The 19,498-nt window shown below is 40.2% G+C and overlaps 1 pseudogene; it reads right to left on the bottom strand.

The window, feature by feature from the left end:
- LOC122124920 overlaps window positions 1-14,227 on the bottom strand; it is a 313,048-nt pseudogene extending 298,821 nt beyond the window's left edge.
- Between the last annotated feature and the right edge of the window lie 5,271 nt (window positions 14,228-19,498).

The raw sequence follows: 19,498 nt of genomic DNA, 5'->3' as shown, positions 1-19,498 counted from the left end.
TCGGCGTGAGTAGAAGCCCGATGTCCTCACTCCTTCTCAGGGAGCAGAGGAGGGAAGGCCACCCCTCCCCCCCCCAGCACTGGTGATCTCCATCATGGATACCGACAAAGCTCAGAGGAGCTGCCAGCTCCAACTCAGGCCTTGGAATAAAACGAGTCATTTAGCAGGTCACAAGAACTTAACGACGAAGTGACCTCACAGACTCAGCTCCATCCAAGGAAAAGTCACCCAGCTCAGACGCCAGCCATTGGAGTGGCTCTCCTCACTGGGTAACCAGAGCCAGAGGCTGCCCCTCCCTCTAGCAGCCTCAACAATCAATTGAAAAACAGAAACCCTGAGAATGGCTCCAGTCTGGGCACTGTGAGTTTTTTTCACCAAATAGCCCCAGGGAAAAAGCTACTGATTGTTGAAAGGCCTCAACTCTACCCAGAACCTAGCCTCACCACTGCATCCCCCTCTTTTGTGATTCTCAAAGCAGATCACCCTCCCATTAAACTACTCTGGGAACGGGATCTCAAAATCTTGGGTAAAGCAGAGCATTTTTCTGCCTGTTTGAACAAACTGACTTAAGAAACCAACCAAGCCACAGGACCTCAAGCTGACCAGACACTCCAACAAGAGGCTGGTTACAGACAAAAGGGAGATACAGGATTCCTCACACCTCTCCCAAAAAAATAAAAAATAAAAAAATCAAAGAACTTTTTTTTTTTCTTCTTCTTTTCTTTTTTTTTTTTTTTGGTACCTTATATATATAAAAAATTGTTTTTCCTTTTCTAAAAATTTTATTAATCTTTAATTTTTGCCTTTTTTGAAAAAATAATTGTTTTCCAGTTACTATTTTTCCTCTTATAATTTTTATTTTAGGAATAAGTGAATGTGCGGTTTCCTTTATTTTCTTGTCTTCTTTCTATTTTTCTTTCTTTCTTAACTATCTTTTTGTTTTTTGTCTAGCTCTACTGAACTTCTGATCTTGTTTTCTCCCTTTCTTATCCTTTCCACCTTTTCCTCTCTTTTGATCTTATGTGACTTAACTCTTGTCCTGCACATCCTCAGATAAACCCGTTGTTAACTAGTAGACCCTATCCCCCATTGTGTACACACTTAATCCACAAATTTATTATTCAATTCAAAACCTCTGAGACTTAAATTCCTTAGTAGCAGTACTACCTCTTTATACCTATATAATATTTTAAGCATTTTTTTAAGTTGTTCACTTCTCCTCTATGTCCCTTCCCATCTCTTAATATACTTACATTCCTCTCTAAATAGATGGTCTTTTATACTCCATAATAATATTAACTTTTACGTTTCTATTTTTTTCTGGTCTCTTTTCATTTCCCTTTCCCTTTCTTCTTTCTCTCTCTCTCTCTACTTGCATCCTACCCAACCTATTTCCTGCATTGGGATTAGGACACTGTTAACTCTCCCTGTGCCTCCCCACACCAATCTATTCCTATTTTTTACCCACATCTCTCCCTAACCATAATAATTTCTGGTTTTCCAAATTCTTCTCTGTGGTTCGAAGGCCATTAACATATAGTTGTTTGATGTTGAATAGATGTATCTGTTGAACTAGATTGTATCTGTAGACTATTGACTGTACAAATGCAAACTTTGATTGGTGGTTGCCTTAAGATAGTGTTCTAGCACAAAACTGGTGCTATTTTCATCTCAAATGGGCAGAGTAAGCCGTGAAAACACAAGAAAAATGGCAAATCCGGATATCTCAATTCCCAATCTTGATAATCAGGGGTCAGAACAGATAATGAATAATCCAGAGGAGAGTTCCCAAATAGCTCTACAAACACTGCTGGCAAACATGATAAATGAGAAGTTTGACAACTTACAAAGGACTCTGTATGAGCGTGAAAGGGAGAGAGAGGAGGCATCCAAAAAGCTTATACAGGAATATCATAAGCGTGAGGAAGCTCCTCAAAAACTGATACAGGATTTGCTTGAACAACTTGAGAATACTCAAAGAGAAAGGGAGGAATGGCGTGAGCAGGCTGAGAACGCTCAAAGGGAACTGCAGGAATCCCACGAATGGGAAGAGAGAGAACTACAGGAATCCCACGAATGGGAGGAAGCTAATCAAAGAGTAATACAGGAATTGAGAGACCAGGTAGAGAATACACAAAGATCACTAAAGGCATTCATGGAATCCATAAACAAAGAGCTGAAGGATGTCAGGGAGACCACAAAGGGAATGCTGAATGGAACCCAACAGAAGGAATGGGAGTCCAAAGAAACCATAACCAATCAACTAAGTGATTTGAGAACAAACACTGAACACAAAATTAAGCAACTAAAGAAATTCATACAAGACCTAAAACAGAGCTTCAACAAAGAACTTGAAGCCATCAAAGCTGACCAATTAGAAGGTAAAGAGATAAAAAACAAAGTAGAGAGTCTAGGCAGCAGGTTAGACCATGCAGAAGATCGAATCTCAGGGATTGAAGACAGTCTAGATATTATAGAGAAAGAACATACAACCATCCAAGACAAGTCCAAGAAATATGATAGATCTATCCAACACCTGGAAGACACCATCAGAAGGCCTAATCTAAGGATAATGGGTGTAGAGGAACACCTAGAAACAGAAGTTAATGGTCTAGGAAATTTGTTTAACAGGATCCTAGCAGAGAACTTCCCAAACATACAAAAAGATAGGCCTATCCAGATACAAGAAGCTTTTAGAACCTGAAATAGACCAGACCAGAATAGTACATCCCACCGTCACATTATAATCCACACAGGATCAACTCAGACCAAGGAAAAGATCCTTAAAGCTGTCAAGGAGAAAAGGGTAATCACATATAAAGGGAAACCAATTAGAATCACCTCAGATTTCTCAGCAGAGACAATCAAAGCAAGAAGAGCCTGGAATGATGTATGCTATGCCCTAAAAACAAACAACTATCAACCAAGAATACTGTACCCAGCTAAACTCTCCTTCATAACTGAAGGCCAAATAAAAACCTTCCATAGCAAAGAAAAATTGAAACAATACATCTCCACCAAACCAGCCCTACAAAAGATTCTTAAAGATGTCCTACACAGAGAAAACCAACAAGACCGCAATAAAGGCCAAGAAACTGCACCCAAACTGAGAATCCAAGAACCATAGGAAGAACCCAGTTTTCGCAGCCCCCAAGAAGGTGGATAACATGGCAGGAACTCCCAAATAACTCTCAGTCCTATCTCTTAACGTTATCGGACTGAACTCTCCAATTAAGCGACATAGACTGTCTAGTCGGATTAAAAAGCAAGACCCTTCTATCTGCTGCCTGCAGGAGTCACATCTTGCCCGTAAAAACAAACACATTTTCAATGTTAAAGGCTGGAACAAAATCTACCAAGCAAACGGCAACCATAAACAGGCAGGAGTTGCAAACCTAATATCAGATAAAATAGACCTCAAATTAAAATTCGTGAGAAGAGATAATGAAGGTCGCTACATACTAATTAAAGGATCTCTACTTCAGGAGGATATTAAAATTCTAAATATCTATTCGCCAAACAATGGAGCACCCAAATTTATCAAAGAAACACTACTTTCCCTCAAATCCCATATAGATCCAAAGACATTAATTGTTGGGGATTTTAACACACCACTCTCCCCACTCAATAGATCAACTCGGCAAAAACTCAACAGAGAAACCGCAGATCTAAACAGCTGCATAGATCAACTAGACTTAACAGACATCTACCGAACATTTCACCCAGCAGCATCAGAATACACATTTTTCTCAGCAGCACATGGAACGTTTTCTAAAATAGACCACATTTTAGGCCACAAAGCAAACTTGTCTAAATTCAGAAACATTGAAGTTATACCTTGCATCCTCTCTGACCACAAGGGAATAAAATTAGAACTCAACACCAAAAGCCACCAAAGAAAATCCGGCATCACATGGAGGCTGACCAACACAATGCTAAATCATGAGTGGGTCATGGAAGAGATTAGAAAGGAAATTAAAATGTTCACGCTATTCAACAAAAATGAACACACAAATTACCAGCTCCTCTGGGACACAACAAAGGCAGTCCTCAGAGGCAAGTTTATAGCTCTGAGCTCCTACATTAACAAATTGGAGAGATCTGAAACTAACAATTTAATGACGCATCTAAACCTCCTTGAAAAAGAGCAGCAAGGTAAGCCCCAATCCAGTAGACGGAAAGAAATAATCAAAATTAAATCAGAATTAAATGAATTTGAATCCAAATAAACTACAGAAAGAATCAACAAAACAAAGAGTTGGTTCTTCGAAAAACTTAACAAAATTGACAGACCCTTAGCAAATCTTATCAGAAAAAGAAGAGAACACACCCAAATTAATAAACTCAGAGATGAGAATGGAAACATCACCATGGAAACAACCAAGATTCAGAACATTATAAGGGAATACTTCTCAAAACTGTATGCTAATAAGTTTGAGAACTTGACAGAAATGGACCTTTTCCTAGCAAATATCGACATGCCAAAACTAAACCAAGATGAGTTAAACGAACTTAACAGGCCCATATCAAGCACTGAAATAGATACAGCAATAAGAGACCTCCCAGCTAAGAAAAGTCAAGGACCAGATGGTTTTACAGCGGAATTTTACAAGGCCTTCAAAGCAGAGCTCACACCAATTCTCCTCCAACTCTTCAATGAAATTGAAAGAGAAAGCTCACTACCGAACACATTCTATGACGCCATCATAACCCTGATCCCAAAACCAGGCAGAGACTCATCAAAGAAAGAGAACTATAGACCCATTTCTTTGATGAATATTGATGCAAAACTTCTCAACCAAATCTTGGCCAATCAACTTCAACAATTCATCCAAAAAATCATACACCACGATCAAACAGGATTCATTTCAGGGACGCAAAGCTGGTTCAATATACTCAAATCAATTAATATTATTCATCACATCAACAGGAGCAAGAATAAGAACCACATGGTTATCTCAATAGATGCAGAAAAAGCATTCGACAAGATCCAACACCCCTTTATGATGAAGATTTTGGAAAAATTAGGAATCCATGGAACATTCCTCAATACAATAAAGTCTGTATATTACAAACCTACAGCCAGCATTATACTCAATGTTGAAAAACTAAAGCCATTTCCTCTTAACTCAGGAACAAGACAAGGATGCCCACTCTCTCCACTTCTCTTCAATCTAGTATTAGAATGCCTAGCTACAGCAATAAGACAAGATGCAGACATAAAGGGGATCCAAATAGGGAAAGAAGAAATAAAACTCTCCCTCTTTGCAGATGACATGATCTTGTATTTAAGGAACCCCATAGACTCCACTCCCAAATTACTCAAGCTGATTTAAAATTTTGGCAAAATAGCAGGTTAATTATATTAACCCCCAAAAATCAATGGCTTTTCTGTATGCCAACAATGAGAAAAGTGTGTGTGAAATTAGGAAAGCAACTCCATTTGTAATAGCCCCACAATAAATAAAATACCTAGGAATTAACTTAACCAAAGAAGTGAAGGACCTCTATGATGAAAACTTTAAAATCTTGAAAAAGGAAATCATCACAGAACTAAAAAAATGGCAAAGCCTCCCATGCTCCTGGATTGGAAAGATTAACATCGTGAAAATGGCAATAATTCCCAAAGCTATCTACAAATTCAACGCAATACCTATCAAAATTCCACCCTCATTCTTCAAGGAAATAGAAGAGGCAATCCAAAAATTCATATGGAACAATAAAAGACCCCGAACAGCAAAAACGCTCCTCATTGGAAAGAACACTGCTGGAGGAATATCAATACCAAATTCAAACTCTACTATAAAGCCATAGTAATCAAAACAGCTTGCTATTGGCATAAGAACAGACCTCAGGACCAATGGAATAGAATTGAAAACCCAGAAATGAACCTACAGACCGATAGCCATCTAATCTTCGATAAGGGAGCTAAAACAATATAATGGAAGAAAGACAGCCTCTTCAGTAAATGGTGCTGGCAAAATTGGTTAACTACATGTAGAAAACTAAAGCTAGATCCTTATATATCACCCTGCACCAGAATCAACTCCAAATGGATCAAAGACCTTGAAGTCAAAGCAGACACTCTGAAAATATTACAGGATGGAATAGGAGAAACCCTAGGTCTCCTTGGCTCAGGCTGAAATTTTTTGAATAGAGACCCAGAAACACAACAAATCAAAGAAAGGTTGGACAAATGGGATTGCATAAAGTTGCAGAGCTTCTGCAGGGCAAATGACATAGCTAGCAAGATGAATAGAAAGCCCACGTATTGGGAGAAGATCTTTACAAGCCATACAACGGACAAGGGTCTCATATCTAAAATATACTTGGAACTCAAAAAATTAAACCCCCCAACAACAAATCCTCAAAGAAACAACTGCCCAATAAATAAGTGGGCGAAAGACTTAAAGAGAGACTTCTCTGAAGAAGAAAGAAGGATGGCCAGTGGAGACATGAAGAAATGTTCAACATCCCTAGCCACAAAAGAAATGCAAATCAAAATAACATTGAGATATCACCTCACCCCAGTTAGAACGGCAAAAATCAAGAACTCTAACAACAACAGATGCTGGAGGGGATGTGGACAGAAAGGAACCTTACTTCATTGTTGGTGGGAATGTAAACTTGTTCAACCACTTTGGAAAGCAGTATGGAGGTTCCTCAAAAGACTTCACATAGAACTCCCCTATGACCTAGCAATCCCACTTTTGGTCATTTATCCAAATGTTTACAAACAAGACCACACTAAAGCTACCAGCACAACAATGTTTATTGCAGCATTATTTACCATAGCTAAGATATGGAACCAACCCAGATGCCCCTCAGTAGATGAATGGATCAAGAAAATGTGGTATATATACACAATGGAATTCTATGCCTCCATCTGAAAGAATGACATTTCCCCATTTGTTAGGAAATGGAAAGGCTTGGAAAAAATTATATTAAGTGAAGTAAGCCAGGCCCAAAGAAACATAGGTCCCATGGTTTCCCTTATTTGCAATATCTAGTATATGTATGAGTCAAGCGGAAAAGGTCAGATAATGTGATGTCAGGAAAATGAACCCTTAGATATGTATTTTAATGTTTTTTTCTTTCATGCATGTGTTTCTGACACACTTATAAGATTATCTCTTTGTTATTTGTATGTCCCTCCCCCACAGTATAACCCCTGCTTTCACTATATTTGATGTCAGTATAACTTGTGGAGATGGGGAAAAACCAGTTGTTTAAGGATACAGGTGGACCAGTTGCAACAATGAGAAGTACAAGTTGTCATGTCCAAAACGAGCTTTACAACGTTGGTGTGGGGGGGCGGGAAAGGGGGGAAGGAGAAGGATTGGGATTCGGGGGGAGAGGGGAGGCTGGGAAGGGATATGAAGGGTATACCAAAGGAGGAGGCTGCAATGCTTGGTAAGAGATGTACGCATTATCCTGCCCATGTAATTGTAACCCCTCTGTACAGTTTGTTCACAAATAAAATAAAATTAAATTAAAAGAAAATGTATACTTCTTTATTTATATAAATAGGGTTTTTAAACAATAGTATTTAAAAGAAATCTGCATTTTTACATTCACCGTCAGTGAATTCCTGACAGGGAAGGCTGAGCATGATGATACATAGCAAGGTCCCACTGCAGGACAACAGTAGCTCAGGAAAGCACCATTCATTTGAGAAGCAGTAGGCAGGCTCTGGCATTCCTGTTGCACTGCTGGCAATGGGAAGTCTTAGACCTTTTCCTCCACAAGACTTCTTCAAATTCCCCCTGTTCATCAGCAGTGGCATCTTGGCACTGCTGATACTTGGACACCAGGTCGTTGATGTTGCTCTCAGCCTCTGTGAACTCCGTCTCGTCCATGCCCTCGCCCGTGTACCAGTGCAAGAATGCCTTGTGCCGCAACGTGGCACTGAACTGCTCTGAGGTGTGCTTAAAGGGTTCCTGGATGACCGTGTTGTTGCCAATGAATGTGGCCAACATCGTGAGGCCATGCGGGGGGATGTCACACACAGGTGTGAAAGCAGATGTCATACAGGGCCTCGTTGTCGATGCAGAAAGTTTCATCTGCATTTTCCACCAACTGGTGGACAGACAAGATGATATTGTAGGGTTAGGTGAGGATGATAGGGTTAGGTGGATAAAGGCTCAGCCCAGCACTGGGAACTAGAGTGTTTGGATGTTAGGGAGGAGGGGTGCCAGTTAGCCATCTCCTATGGACTATGATGACATACCAAATATGAAGTTGTCTGGTCTGAAACTCTGGCCAAATGGTTCCGATCTCACTGAGTCTAAGGTGCCAGTGTCCAACATCTTGGGCAAGGGATGACCCTGAAGATGTTCATGATTCTATCTGGGAACTCCTCTCAGATCTTGTTGAGAATCAGGGTGCGCATGCCTGACCTGGTGCCACCTCCCAGGGAGTTGGCCAGCTACAAACCCTGGAGACAGCCACACCATTCCACCTCACCATTTCCAGCACTGATTCCAGCAGCTCGGCTCCCTCTGTGTAGTGGCTGTTGGCCCTGTTCTGGCCTATCAGACACAAAGACATGATGAGACACATACTCCAGGAATAATGACTGTGCTATTTGCATTGTGAAGGCTATAGGCTCTTCTGAGCAACTTTTGCTATTATTTTAGATACACTTTGGTGGAATAAAGGAAATGTTTTCTTTTTTGGGGTCCAGTCGTGGGCCTGAACTCTGGACCTGGGCGCTGACCCTCAGTTCTTCAGCTCAAGGCTAGCGCTCTACCACTTAAGTCCTGAAGTCGTTCCCTATTATTGCCAGGCATTTGAAATCGCCATCAGCGCTGAAACCTTGTTGGAAGCTTTCCTTGCTCGCTCGCTGTTCATTCCCTTCAGAGGCTGCTTGCAGACTGGCATTTATCTGTGCTGATTGAGTGGCCAGGGACATGATATGACTGAAATAAGTGGTTTAGGTGAGGATGATATCTAGATGGATAAAGGCTCAGCTCACCACTGGGAACTGGAGTGCCTGGATGTTAGGGAAGAGGGGTGCCTGTTAACCATCTTCCATGGACCATGATGACATACTAAATATGAAGTTTCTGGTCTGAAACTCTATGGTTCCGATCTTACTGAGTCTAAGGTGCCAGGCTCTAGGTCCCCCATGATGGCCCGAGGAACATATTTGTTGGCTGTGGGAACAAGAGTTGACTTAGGCCTATACTTGACAAGGAACTTAGGGGCAGAGCTTATGATTCTAAGTGGCTCTCAGCATTCATTACAGAAATTACAGCATTTCAGAGATGGAAACAGAAAAGATATCTTGAGCATGAACCCCCATGCAAGAGACTTCAGCAACTTTAAGGACGTTGGCAGTTGTCTATTTTCATGAATATTCATTCCTTTGCTTTGGGCATGGTGGCTGAAATCTCAGCTACTCAGGAGGCAAAGATGAGCATCAGGCTTTGAGTCTAATGGGGCAAAAGAATTTTTTGTTCATCATGGGGCTTGAACTCTGGGCCTAGGCACTGTCCCTCAGCTCTTCAGCTCAAGGCTAGCACTCTATCACTTGAGGCACAGTCCCACTTTCAGTTTTCTGAGTTGTTTATTGGAGATAAAGGTCTCAGGGACTTTCCTGCCCAGGCTGGATTTGAACCATGATTCTCATTTCTCAGCCTCCTGAGTAGCTAGGATTACTGGTGTGAGTCACCATTGCCTATCAGCAAGAACCTTTCTCTTTTTTTGTTAATTTTGTTTTTATTGGAAAGGTGCTGTATAGAGGAGTTACAGTTACCAGAGTAAGGAAATGAGAACATTTATTGTCGAGCATTGTTACACACTCCTTTGTTGTTCTCCCACTATCCCTTCCCTTCCCCAATTACCTTTCTCAAGTAAGTAGCTAAGTGCTGAGCACCAGTGCTTCATGCCTATAATCCTAGCTACTCTGAAGTTAGAGATCAGAGGATCGCTGTTCAAAGCCAGTCTGGGCAGGGTAAGTCTGTGAGACTCTTATCTTCAATAAACTAACAGAAAACCAGAAATGGAACTGTGGCTTAAGTGGTAGAGCTGCTTGCCTTGAGATGAAGTGTTGGGGCACAGTGTATAGGCCCAGAGTTTAAGCCCCACTGCCAACAAAACAAACAAACAAACAAAAGAGCCAGGTGTAGCTCTTTCAGCAAGTAGATGTAGGGGGAATTCAAGTATAATGCTTTCCTGGGAAAAATACATAAAATACATATTTCTTGTGTTATAATGTTTCAATAATTGTTATCAAATAGCACATTTCCCTGTATTCAAATACTCAGAGCAACCTTGGACAATTACTTGCAATTTGCCATTTAACCTGATTTGTCAAAAGGGACATCAGTTAAAATGATATAAACATCAGTTTGAGACTGTCCCCTTTCCTAAACAATCACATGAAGAAAACTGGCCATCCTATCCTGCCTGATACACAGGATCTAATAAAGACACAACATAAAATACTGTTCATACGAGTAACACAATCCCACACAATGACTCTTAACCAAGGAACCACAAGATTAAAGTCATATATCTTACTTAAACTATATTAACACAAAATACCAAGGTGAGGACATCCCAAAATGTAGATCCATAAAACTCCAATACATTAAATAGCTTTGTCCTTTTGTTTGCACTTTTTCATTGGTTTATTACACAGGAGAACCAATTATCTATGATTCTGTTTGTATACAATAATGTAGAATGGAAACTCTTTATATAAAATTAAATGAATTTCACATTGACTGTTACAAAAACTGAAAATCTACTCTGTAGACTTCAGTTAGGTTGTTTGTATTAGGAAAGACAATATGAATCATTTAAAAGCAATGTTTACACATTATTATTGGGTTTTTCTACATCACAGCAATGTTTTTTACTTTAAAAACTTTAAAAAGAATTGGTTGTTGGCTAAGTATTCATATTCAAAATACTCAAGACCAGAACTGTTATAGATTTCAGGGTGAGACACTTTATGCTTTGTGATTTGGACTATTCACATATATATTAGTGACTGAACATCCCTCTTTAAAATTTTAAAATTTTCAATTTCAAAATGATTTTTAGAAATTTAATCTGTATTTTAAAGAGGGCAATGCAACTGGGCTCTGGTTCCTGAAGGGTGTAATTCTAGCTACTCAAAAGTCTGAGATCTAAGGATCGCAGATTGAAGCCAGCTGGGGCAGGAAATTCTGGGAGACTCTCCTCTCCAAGAAACTACCTGAAATATTTGGTGCCATGCCACCTCCTGCGGAATCTGCATGAGATATCACTTAGACAAAGACCTTCAAGGAAGCATGCCTGCAGGAAGAGTGTGTTGGTTCAAGGCTTCCCATACACTCGGCTGCACCTTTATATCCTCTACCTTTATTCTTACTTTATTCTTACCTATATTCTTCTTGGCTGTACATTCATTGCCTTTATTCTCGTTTTGGCTATTTTTCTATTGATCCACGAACAAAGCATGTTGTTTCTTTCCAGTCCAATAGAGATAGCTTCTCTAAATAGTAAAGATTAGGACCAAAGATTAAATGTGGGCGATGCCCCAATCAATCTATCGTCTGATGTGATGCTACCTCCAAAACTCCTACAACTTCACAAGTGGTTTTGTGGCTCACGCATAGTAAATATAAAAACAAAATTTCCAGATATGTTAAAACAAGCAGAATTAATGAATTAAACTAAGCTAGAAGGAGTTATCCCAGAAGCTCAGAGAGTTCTAAAAATAGGAACCCCTGATAATAAAAGGAAAAGAAAGATTCCCCCAACAGTTATGATTAAGTTTAGTCCAGCTTACATTATAGGGGATAGATGGTGGTTTCTCACAAAATATAAAGTTAGTGACATCACATTTCCTGAACCGACTGATGAACCATTGCCTTATACAGGAGCTGATAAAGATGTAAGTAGATAGATTAATGTAAAAGACAAAAAGGTATTTTGGAACTCATTAGATTTTGTGCAAAGATTAGGTAGATCTAGACCATTATTGTGTTTATTATTAAAACGATAATAAGATAGTTTAAATTAATAATTAGAAATTTATGTGAACAAATATTGGGATTAAAATTATAGAAAACGGAGAATGTTTGACTCAACCTGGATGTGGTTTTTAGGATAGTTTCAAAGGGACTTAAAAATATATGAAAAAAATAAAAAGAGTACAATATAAGTACAACCCTGTCTTAGGTTTGTTAATTAGTAAACATAAAAAGGCTGAATAGATGACGCATTCTATTTACCTATATGCTTGACTTGTTTCACATCACTTAGCTTAAACAGTTGGTGGGATAGTCATCAATTTTCATGTAATCCATCAATGCTTTGCTTTTCTTAAAAATTGATTACGTGCTTAAATAAACAAAAAAATCTATGTCACAATCTCACACTGTATAAAAATGTTAATTCTCCTCAATAAAGATACACTCAGATTCAACTCTTTTGAGTCTGCGTCTGTTTGTCACTTCGTAGACTCCTTGCCCACCTATACCGAGATCTTTGTCCCACCGGTCCCAGTGTTCCGGCCGAGCTGGTCTTTCACAAGTTGGTACTGGAGATGTGGCTTAAGTGGTAGAACATTAGCCTTTAGCAAAAGAAGCTCATGGTCACTGCCCAGGCCTTGAGCTTAGAAGGACGACTAGCACACAACAAAATGGAATTGAATGGTATTTAAATTATATTTTATCAATTGTTTTAGAATACATATTTAGGCAGTCTCATTTTTAATGATGTAAAACAGGCTCATGCCTGTAATTCTCACTACTCAGGAGGCTGAGGTCGGAGGATCACAGTTCAAAGCCAGCCAGGGCAGGAAAAGACGGTGAGACACTATCTCCAATAAACCACCAGAAAACCAGAAGTGGCGCTGTGGCTTAAGTGGTAGAGCTGCTTGTCTTGAGTTGAAAAGATGAGGGAAAATGCCTATGCCCAGAGTTGAAGCCCCATGACCAAAAAAAAAAAAAAATTCAGGTGTGGCTAGTCAGCAAGTATAGGTAGGGGGAATTCAGGAAAAGGCTTTCCTGAGGAAATTCACAAGAGTATACTCAAAAATTAAAACAAGATATATGGTGGAGTGGCTCAGGTGGATCCAGCACTTGGCTTACAAGATCGAGGCCCCAAATTCGAACTACAATACCACCCTAAGAAAGGCAGGAACTCCTACCTTGTCATTAGTATTCCCCGGGGACCTATTCTGCCACGGTATTGGAAGCCAGAGGGAGACACTCACCAGCTGCCTCATTGTAATACAACTCGACTCTCTGCAGCTGTACGCTACTTTCTCCGTAGTAGTTGCCAGGGCCGTCAATGTTGTGCTCATCGCTTAGATTTCCCAAAACTGAGATGGAAATAGAAGTGTATTATGGCATAGAATGTTAGCTGTCCAAACAATGGATTTTAAAATAACTATAAGAAACCCAAGTCCTGTTGACACAAATATTTTTGTAAAAAAAATTAGATTTTCTAAATTTAAAAAAGCACAAAAATTGATGGTATTTTAGTTTTGTTAATCTCTTTGCTATCTGGCTGAATAGACACCATCTAGGTTCTCCTATGAGTATTCCATCTTATGGGATACCATATTCTGTTTGTATTCTATGATGAGAACCTGGCCTTACATGGACATGAAATTGCCAAAGCAGTAACTTGAAGACTCAGCTAGAAGGGTCTCCAGAACCACAAGGGTCCTCAGAGCATACACCGACAACCACTGATTTAGAAAACACCCAACTTAAGGGAGCATGAAAACTCAGAGAAATTTGCATTAAGGTGGAAGAACTGTTCTCAGTTATCAGTTACTCATCAGTTGACAAAAAGGGAATCCTCTGTATCTGTCAGCTCAAAGACACTGCACTCCTTTCATTCAAACCTGACCAAATATGCATTAGTCTATTCCCAGGAAAGTAAGTACAATGACTTGAGTCTAAGGTAAGACTAAGACATGCAAGGGATTTGAAACCACCCCAGCCTTGCTTAAAAAAACACACCCATCTGGGCCACACAAATTAGGGAAATTGGGGAAGCTATCTGGTGGACTTGATTTCCAGGAAGTTAGGGACTACTATGAAGCCCCACCTACCTCAGCCTAGACATGACCACCACCACCTCCACCCTACAACACCATCCTCTTCCTCCTCATCCCCCTAAATTTGAGACTAGGATCCTAGGCTAGTGCCATGCTCCCCTTTGCGCCAATCTGGCTGCCACAGTGGCCTGCCTGTATGTACACGATCTCCCTCATGGTGTAGGGCTGCAGAGCAGTTGGATGTGTGTCTTCAGCATTGGTGCACACAGAGGCAAACAGGTAGGGCTGGGGAGTAGGAATCTAACACAGCCAACTCAGATCCCCATTTAAAACTGTGGTTGTTACAGGGGCAGAGGTGGTGGGGTGGACTTGGTAGGCAGAGCCAGCAGGTGCTCCAACTCAGTCTCACTACTGCTGGGTAATCAGAGAAAGCTACCAGTTACCACTTAGCTTTGGCATCCAGCTGTCAGCCTCAAATCAATTAGCACAGTTGCCACTCTATTTGGAACCTCTTGTCACACTGCCACCCACCTCCCCACCCTGACTCACAAAAGAAGATGAACCCTGGGATCCAGGAAGCAAGAGAAGGGGCTTCCTCTACACAAGGTACTTGTTCCAGAAGCCTACATTCAATTTTTGATTGGAGGCCCTAGAACTGAAGGGGCACTTTCAGCTGTGATCCCAAGAGCAAGCACAAACTGTTGGATTCCGTGACTGATCCACTTTCCATTCTGGGAAGAGTCAGGGGTTTAGGGCCTTGCCTTCATACTCAGGTTTTCTTTTCTTTTCTCTTAAAAGTAGCTTGCTTTATTACTTAAGCCATAGGTCTACTACAGTCTACTTTTTGTTTCATTTGGCTTCTGCTCCGAGCGTGAGAACTCAACTCCTGTTCTGTGTGTGTGTGTGTGTGTGTGTGTGTGTGTGTTTGGCCGGAGTTAGGCAGGTTGGTGTTAGGGCTTGAAATTAAGGCCTGGTGACTCTTTCTGAGATGTTTACTATTATTGAGATTAGGTGATTACCTAAATTTCTCTTATTTCAGAATATTGTAGAATAGTGATATTTAGTTGAAGTCACAAACATATTTTAACCTTCACAATGCAAATTGTCATTATCATGGTCGATAAAGTTTGTGAATTCTATAAGCTTTGACAATTCAATTCTATAAGCTTTGATAATACAATAATTTCTTCCAGGTGATATTTACATTTCTTTCCTTTTGCTTACTGTAAGATGTTCTGTCTTTCACACTCATTCTTCTCCTCTCTTTCTGAGGTTTTATTGATTTACTTATTTAACTGAAGGGTAGATGGCTCTACTACTTGAGCCACAGCTAAACTTCTGCCTTTTTTTAAGTGGTTAATATGAGGCAAGAATCCCATGGGTAGTCCAGGGCAGTACAGAGAGGCTTGAAATCTGAGGAACAGAGTTCAAAGTCAGCCTGGGAAGGAAAGTCAATGAGACTTTTATCTCCAGTCAACCTAATAGGCGGAAGATAGTAGAGCTGTAGCCATGAGCAAAACGCTTCAAGTTTAAGTCCGTCTATTGAACACACTGAAGAAAGTTTCATGGACTTTTCTGACCAGGATGGATTTGAACCATGATCTACAGATTTCAGTGTCCTTAGAATTCATAATAATAAGTGTGAGTCAACATTTACAAATCTGTAATTACCTCTTCTTTCACCTTTTCAGTTATTTATTATTTCTCTCTTTCTTTTTGGTATTTGTTCTTAGATGCTAGTTCTTATGCTGTTTTTTTTTTTTTTTTCTTTCTCTTGAAACTACCATGCTCTACAACTTTGACCACAGGTGAACTACAGGCTGTTTTTCTTTTTTGTAGCTCTCTTTCTAGGGCTTAAACTCAGGTCACAGTGACTGAGTTTTATTTTTTTAAATTGAGTGGTGGTTGTTATGTCTTGAAATTAAGTCACGATGACTTTCCTTGAGGTTTATTTATTTTTACATTAATAGAAGCTGGTTTCACTACTTGAGCCACAGCTCAACTTTTGCATTTTTTGTGGTTAATAGGAGATTAGAATATCAAGAGCAAGTCAAGAGCATTACAGAGAGGACTGAAATCTGAGAATCATGGCTCAATGCCAGTCTTGGGCAAGAAAGTCAATGAGACAATTATCTCTAATAACCATCAAGAGGTAGGAAGAAGTAGACCTCTAGCCATGAGCAAAACATAGCAAGTTCAAGACCCCATACTGAACACAGTAAAATATGTCTCCTGTACTTTCCTACCTGCGCTGGCTTTGAACCACAATCCTCAGATTTCAGTAATCTGAGCAGGTAGAATTACAGTTTTGATTTAGAAAGCCTTAATATGTTCCTTTTTGCACCTTTTCATTTATTTGGTTGTCCCTTCCCACTTTTTCAAAGTTCATGTCCTTTATTATTAGGTCCTACCCATTTATGCTTAGCATTTATTAAATTAATCATTTTACTGATTTTGTCAGTTGTGGGGCTTGAACTCCGTGCCTAGGCACTGTCCGTCAGGGACACAGCAGGCATACTGCTACTTTCAGACACAGTGCCACTTCTACTTACTTGGAAAAAACAGTCACCAGGGGACTTTTTAAACTAGGCTGGCTTCCAAATGTGACTCACAGATCTAAGCTTCCTGAGTAGCAAGTATTATAGACATGAGCCAGAGGCACCTGGCTTGTTTTTTTTTTTTTTTTTTACATCAATACTACCAGGCTCTACATTTAGGCCACACTACTTCACTTTCGATGAGATTTTTGGCCTTTTGTTTTTTGCTCAAAGCTAGCAGGAACAAAAACTCAACTCCTGAAAGGTTTTTTTTTTTGCAGTGGGGAGGCTTGGATTCAAGGCCTAGTGACTCTCGCTGAGGGTTGTTTTGTTTTGGGTATTTTGTTTTTCATTTCAAAGCTAGCAGGCTCTACTGGTTGAGCCTCAGCTCAACTTCCGCCTCTATTTTTCTTTTAGTGGTTAATAGCAGATAAGAGTCCCATGGGAACCAAAGCACTACACAGTATCCTAAAATCTAAGGATTACAGTTTGAAGCCAGCCTGAGCTGGAAAGTCCATCAGTCTCATCTCCAATGAACCACATGAGACAGGAAGTAGTATTTTTAAACTTGAGTAAAAACCCTTAACTTCAAGCCCATGTCTAGCACACTCAAAAAGAAGTTAGTTGGACTTTCCTGCCCAGGCTGGATTTGAACTCTAATCTTTACATTTCAGCTTGTATTAAAGGTATGAATCTATATTTAAAAAAAACTAATTGGCCCTTTTTTCTTCACATATATTTATTCATTTGTTTGTTCCCTGTCTTGTTTTTAGGGCCTCACCAATCTTGCTGAAGGGTAGCATGCTCTAAAACTTTAGTAACAGTTGCAATTTGGTTCATTTTTTGGCTTTGGTGGTTTGTAGGAGGTAAGTATTGACACTCCCACAGGGTCCTGAATTATATTGATTATGATTCAATGTCAGGGGACAAGGAACATTCATGAGACTCTTATCTCAAATTAACCTCCAAAAGATTGGAAATGGTCAAACAAAAACTTGTACTTCATATCACAGAAAGGAACACACACAGTCATACGCGCACACGCACATTCTCACACACACACACACACACACACACACACACACACACACACACACACACACACACACGCAATGGGATTTCCTCTCCTGGCTGGCTTGGAATAGGAATGCTCAATTTCAGTGTTTTGAGTAGCTAGAATTACAAGTGTGAGCCACCAGTTTCTTGTTAATTTTATCATTTTTAAGACTCTTTGTGCTCTCTTCCACTTTTTAAAAAAATTATTGTGGTTGTCTTAGTGCTAGATCTGTTTTTCACTTAGCTTTATTTTTTACTTTTTTTCTTAGCTTTTTCTTAGCTTTTTTATGTTCAATTTTGCTGCTCTACCACTTCAACAACAGTTCCAATTCTTTTTGCTGATTAGTTGGAGATAAGAGACTCATTGACTTCCTGCCCAAGCTCGCTGTGAACCACAGTCCTCAGATTTGAGGATACTGTGTAGTGCCCTTGGCTTGCTGTGGGACACTTCTGTCCTATTTACCACCAAAAAATAAAGAGAACCTGCTAGCCTTGAATTAAAAAAATACTTGGACGTCTAATTCTGGTACTAATAAATTGTACACACTGCTTGATCTATTCAAAAAAAAACAAAACAAAAAACCAAAAACAACTTATGCGCAGTGACCAGGTAATAAGGATTCCTGACTGATAACCTGAACTCATTTCCCAAAGCCTTTTTTAGATATATATGGTCATTTGTGTCAGCTGAGGAGAGATTAAAGAACAAGGCTTTACAGGCCAGTTGCTCATGACTTGGAAATCAGGATCCATTGGCAAAGCTTTTCAGAGAATGACTAAAAACTCACTCTTCACAATTCCAAATGGTTTTTTCCTCTGTGCAAAGGAAAGAGAGATGAGAAGGAAGAAATATGGGAAACTAAGAACCCTCAAACAAGGTAAGTTATGTTAACTTTATTAGATAAAGTAAAACATAGTTGTACAGTGTGCAATCCAGAAAAGGACATGTCACTTCTGTGTGGATCCAAGTGAATTTAGTTAATTAATCGATGGTAAGGAGTAAAACCCACTATTGTATTTACAGAAAGGAGGTACATGGCAGGCAAGTCAGTTCACTAACCTCAAGGATTTTGAACACAAAGTAGTGAAAGTGTTTGACTCTAGCCGGGCGCTGGTGGCTCACGCCTGTAATCCTAGCTACTCAGGAGGCTGAGATTTGAGAATCGCGGTTCAAAGCCAGCCCAGGCAGGAGAAACCGTGAGAGTCCTATCTCCAATAAACCACCAGAAAACCGGAAGTGGCGCTGTAGCTCAAGTGGTAGAGCGCTCGCCTTGAGCTGAAGAGCTGAGGGACAGCGCCCTTGCCCAGAGTTCAAGCCCCACGACCGACAAAAAAAAAAAAAAAAAAAAGAAAGTGTTTGACTCTGTTTGGTCAACAGGAAGGAACAGAGCTGAGGGGGACTGAGATGTGCAAACGTTCCCCAAGAAAGATCTCACTGACATCAAGTCTTCAGATGCATGCTGGTTGTCAGTGGCTCATGCTTGTAATCCTACTCAGAAGGCTTAGATCTGAGGATTGTGATTTGAAGCCATCTGGGATAAGAAAGTTTGTAATTCTTTTATGTTTTACAACTCAAGAATATTCGTATTGGGAGGAGAAGCTGGAATCTGAACAAGCTCTTGCATAGAAAACAGTTTCAGAGTTCCAGTGAACAGTCCCAAGCCAGAGAATCACACCAAGTGTGCCATCACAGGACAGAGAGTTAGTCAAGAGAGGGGAAGCCAAGCAGACACATCTGAGCACCTGCCAGCAGCTGCTGCTGCTGCGGCAGGGTCGCAGCAGCGACCGCAGCCGCGGCCATACCTGAGCGCTCACACAGAGAGTCCACAACGAAGGAGCCAGACGCAGCGGGCGAGCGGATTCTACTCAACACCAGCAAGAACCGACAAGGAGC

Source organism: Dipodomys spectabilis, unplaced genomic scaffold, assembly GCF_019054845.1.
Source record: "Dipodomys spectabilis isolate Male_0828 unplaced genomic scaffold, ASM1905484v1 ptg000254l, whole genome shotgun sequence".
NCBI classification, from domain to species: Eukaryota; Metazoa; Chordata; class Mammalia; order Rodentia; family Heteromyidae; genus Dipodomys; species Dipodomys spectabilis.
The sequence above is the reverse complement of the archived record's forward strand: the minus strand, read 5'-3'. Positions and strand labels throughout refer to the sequence as shown.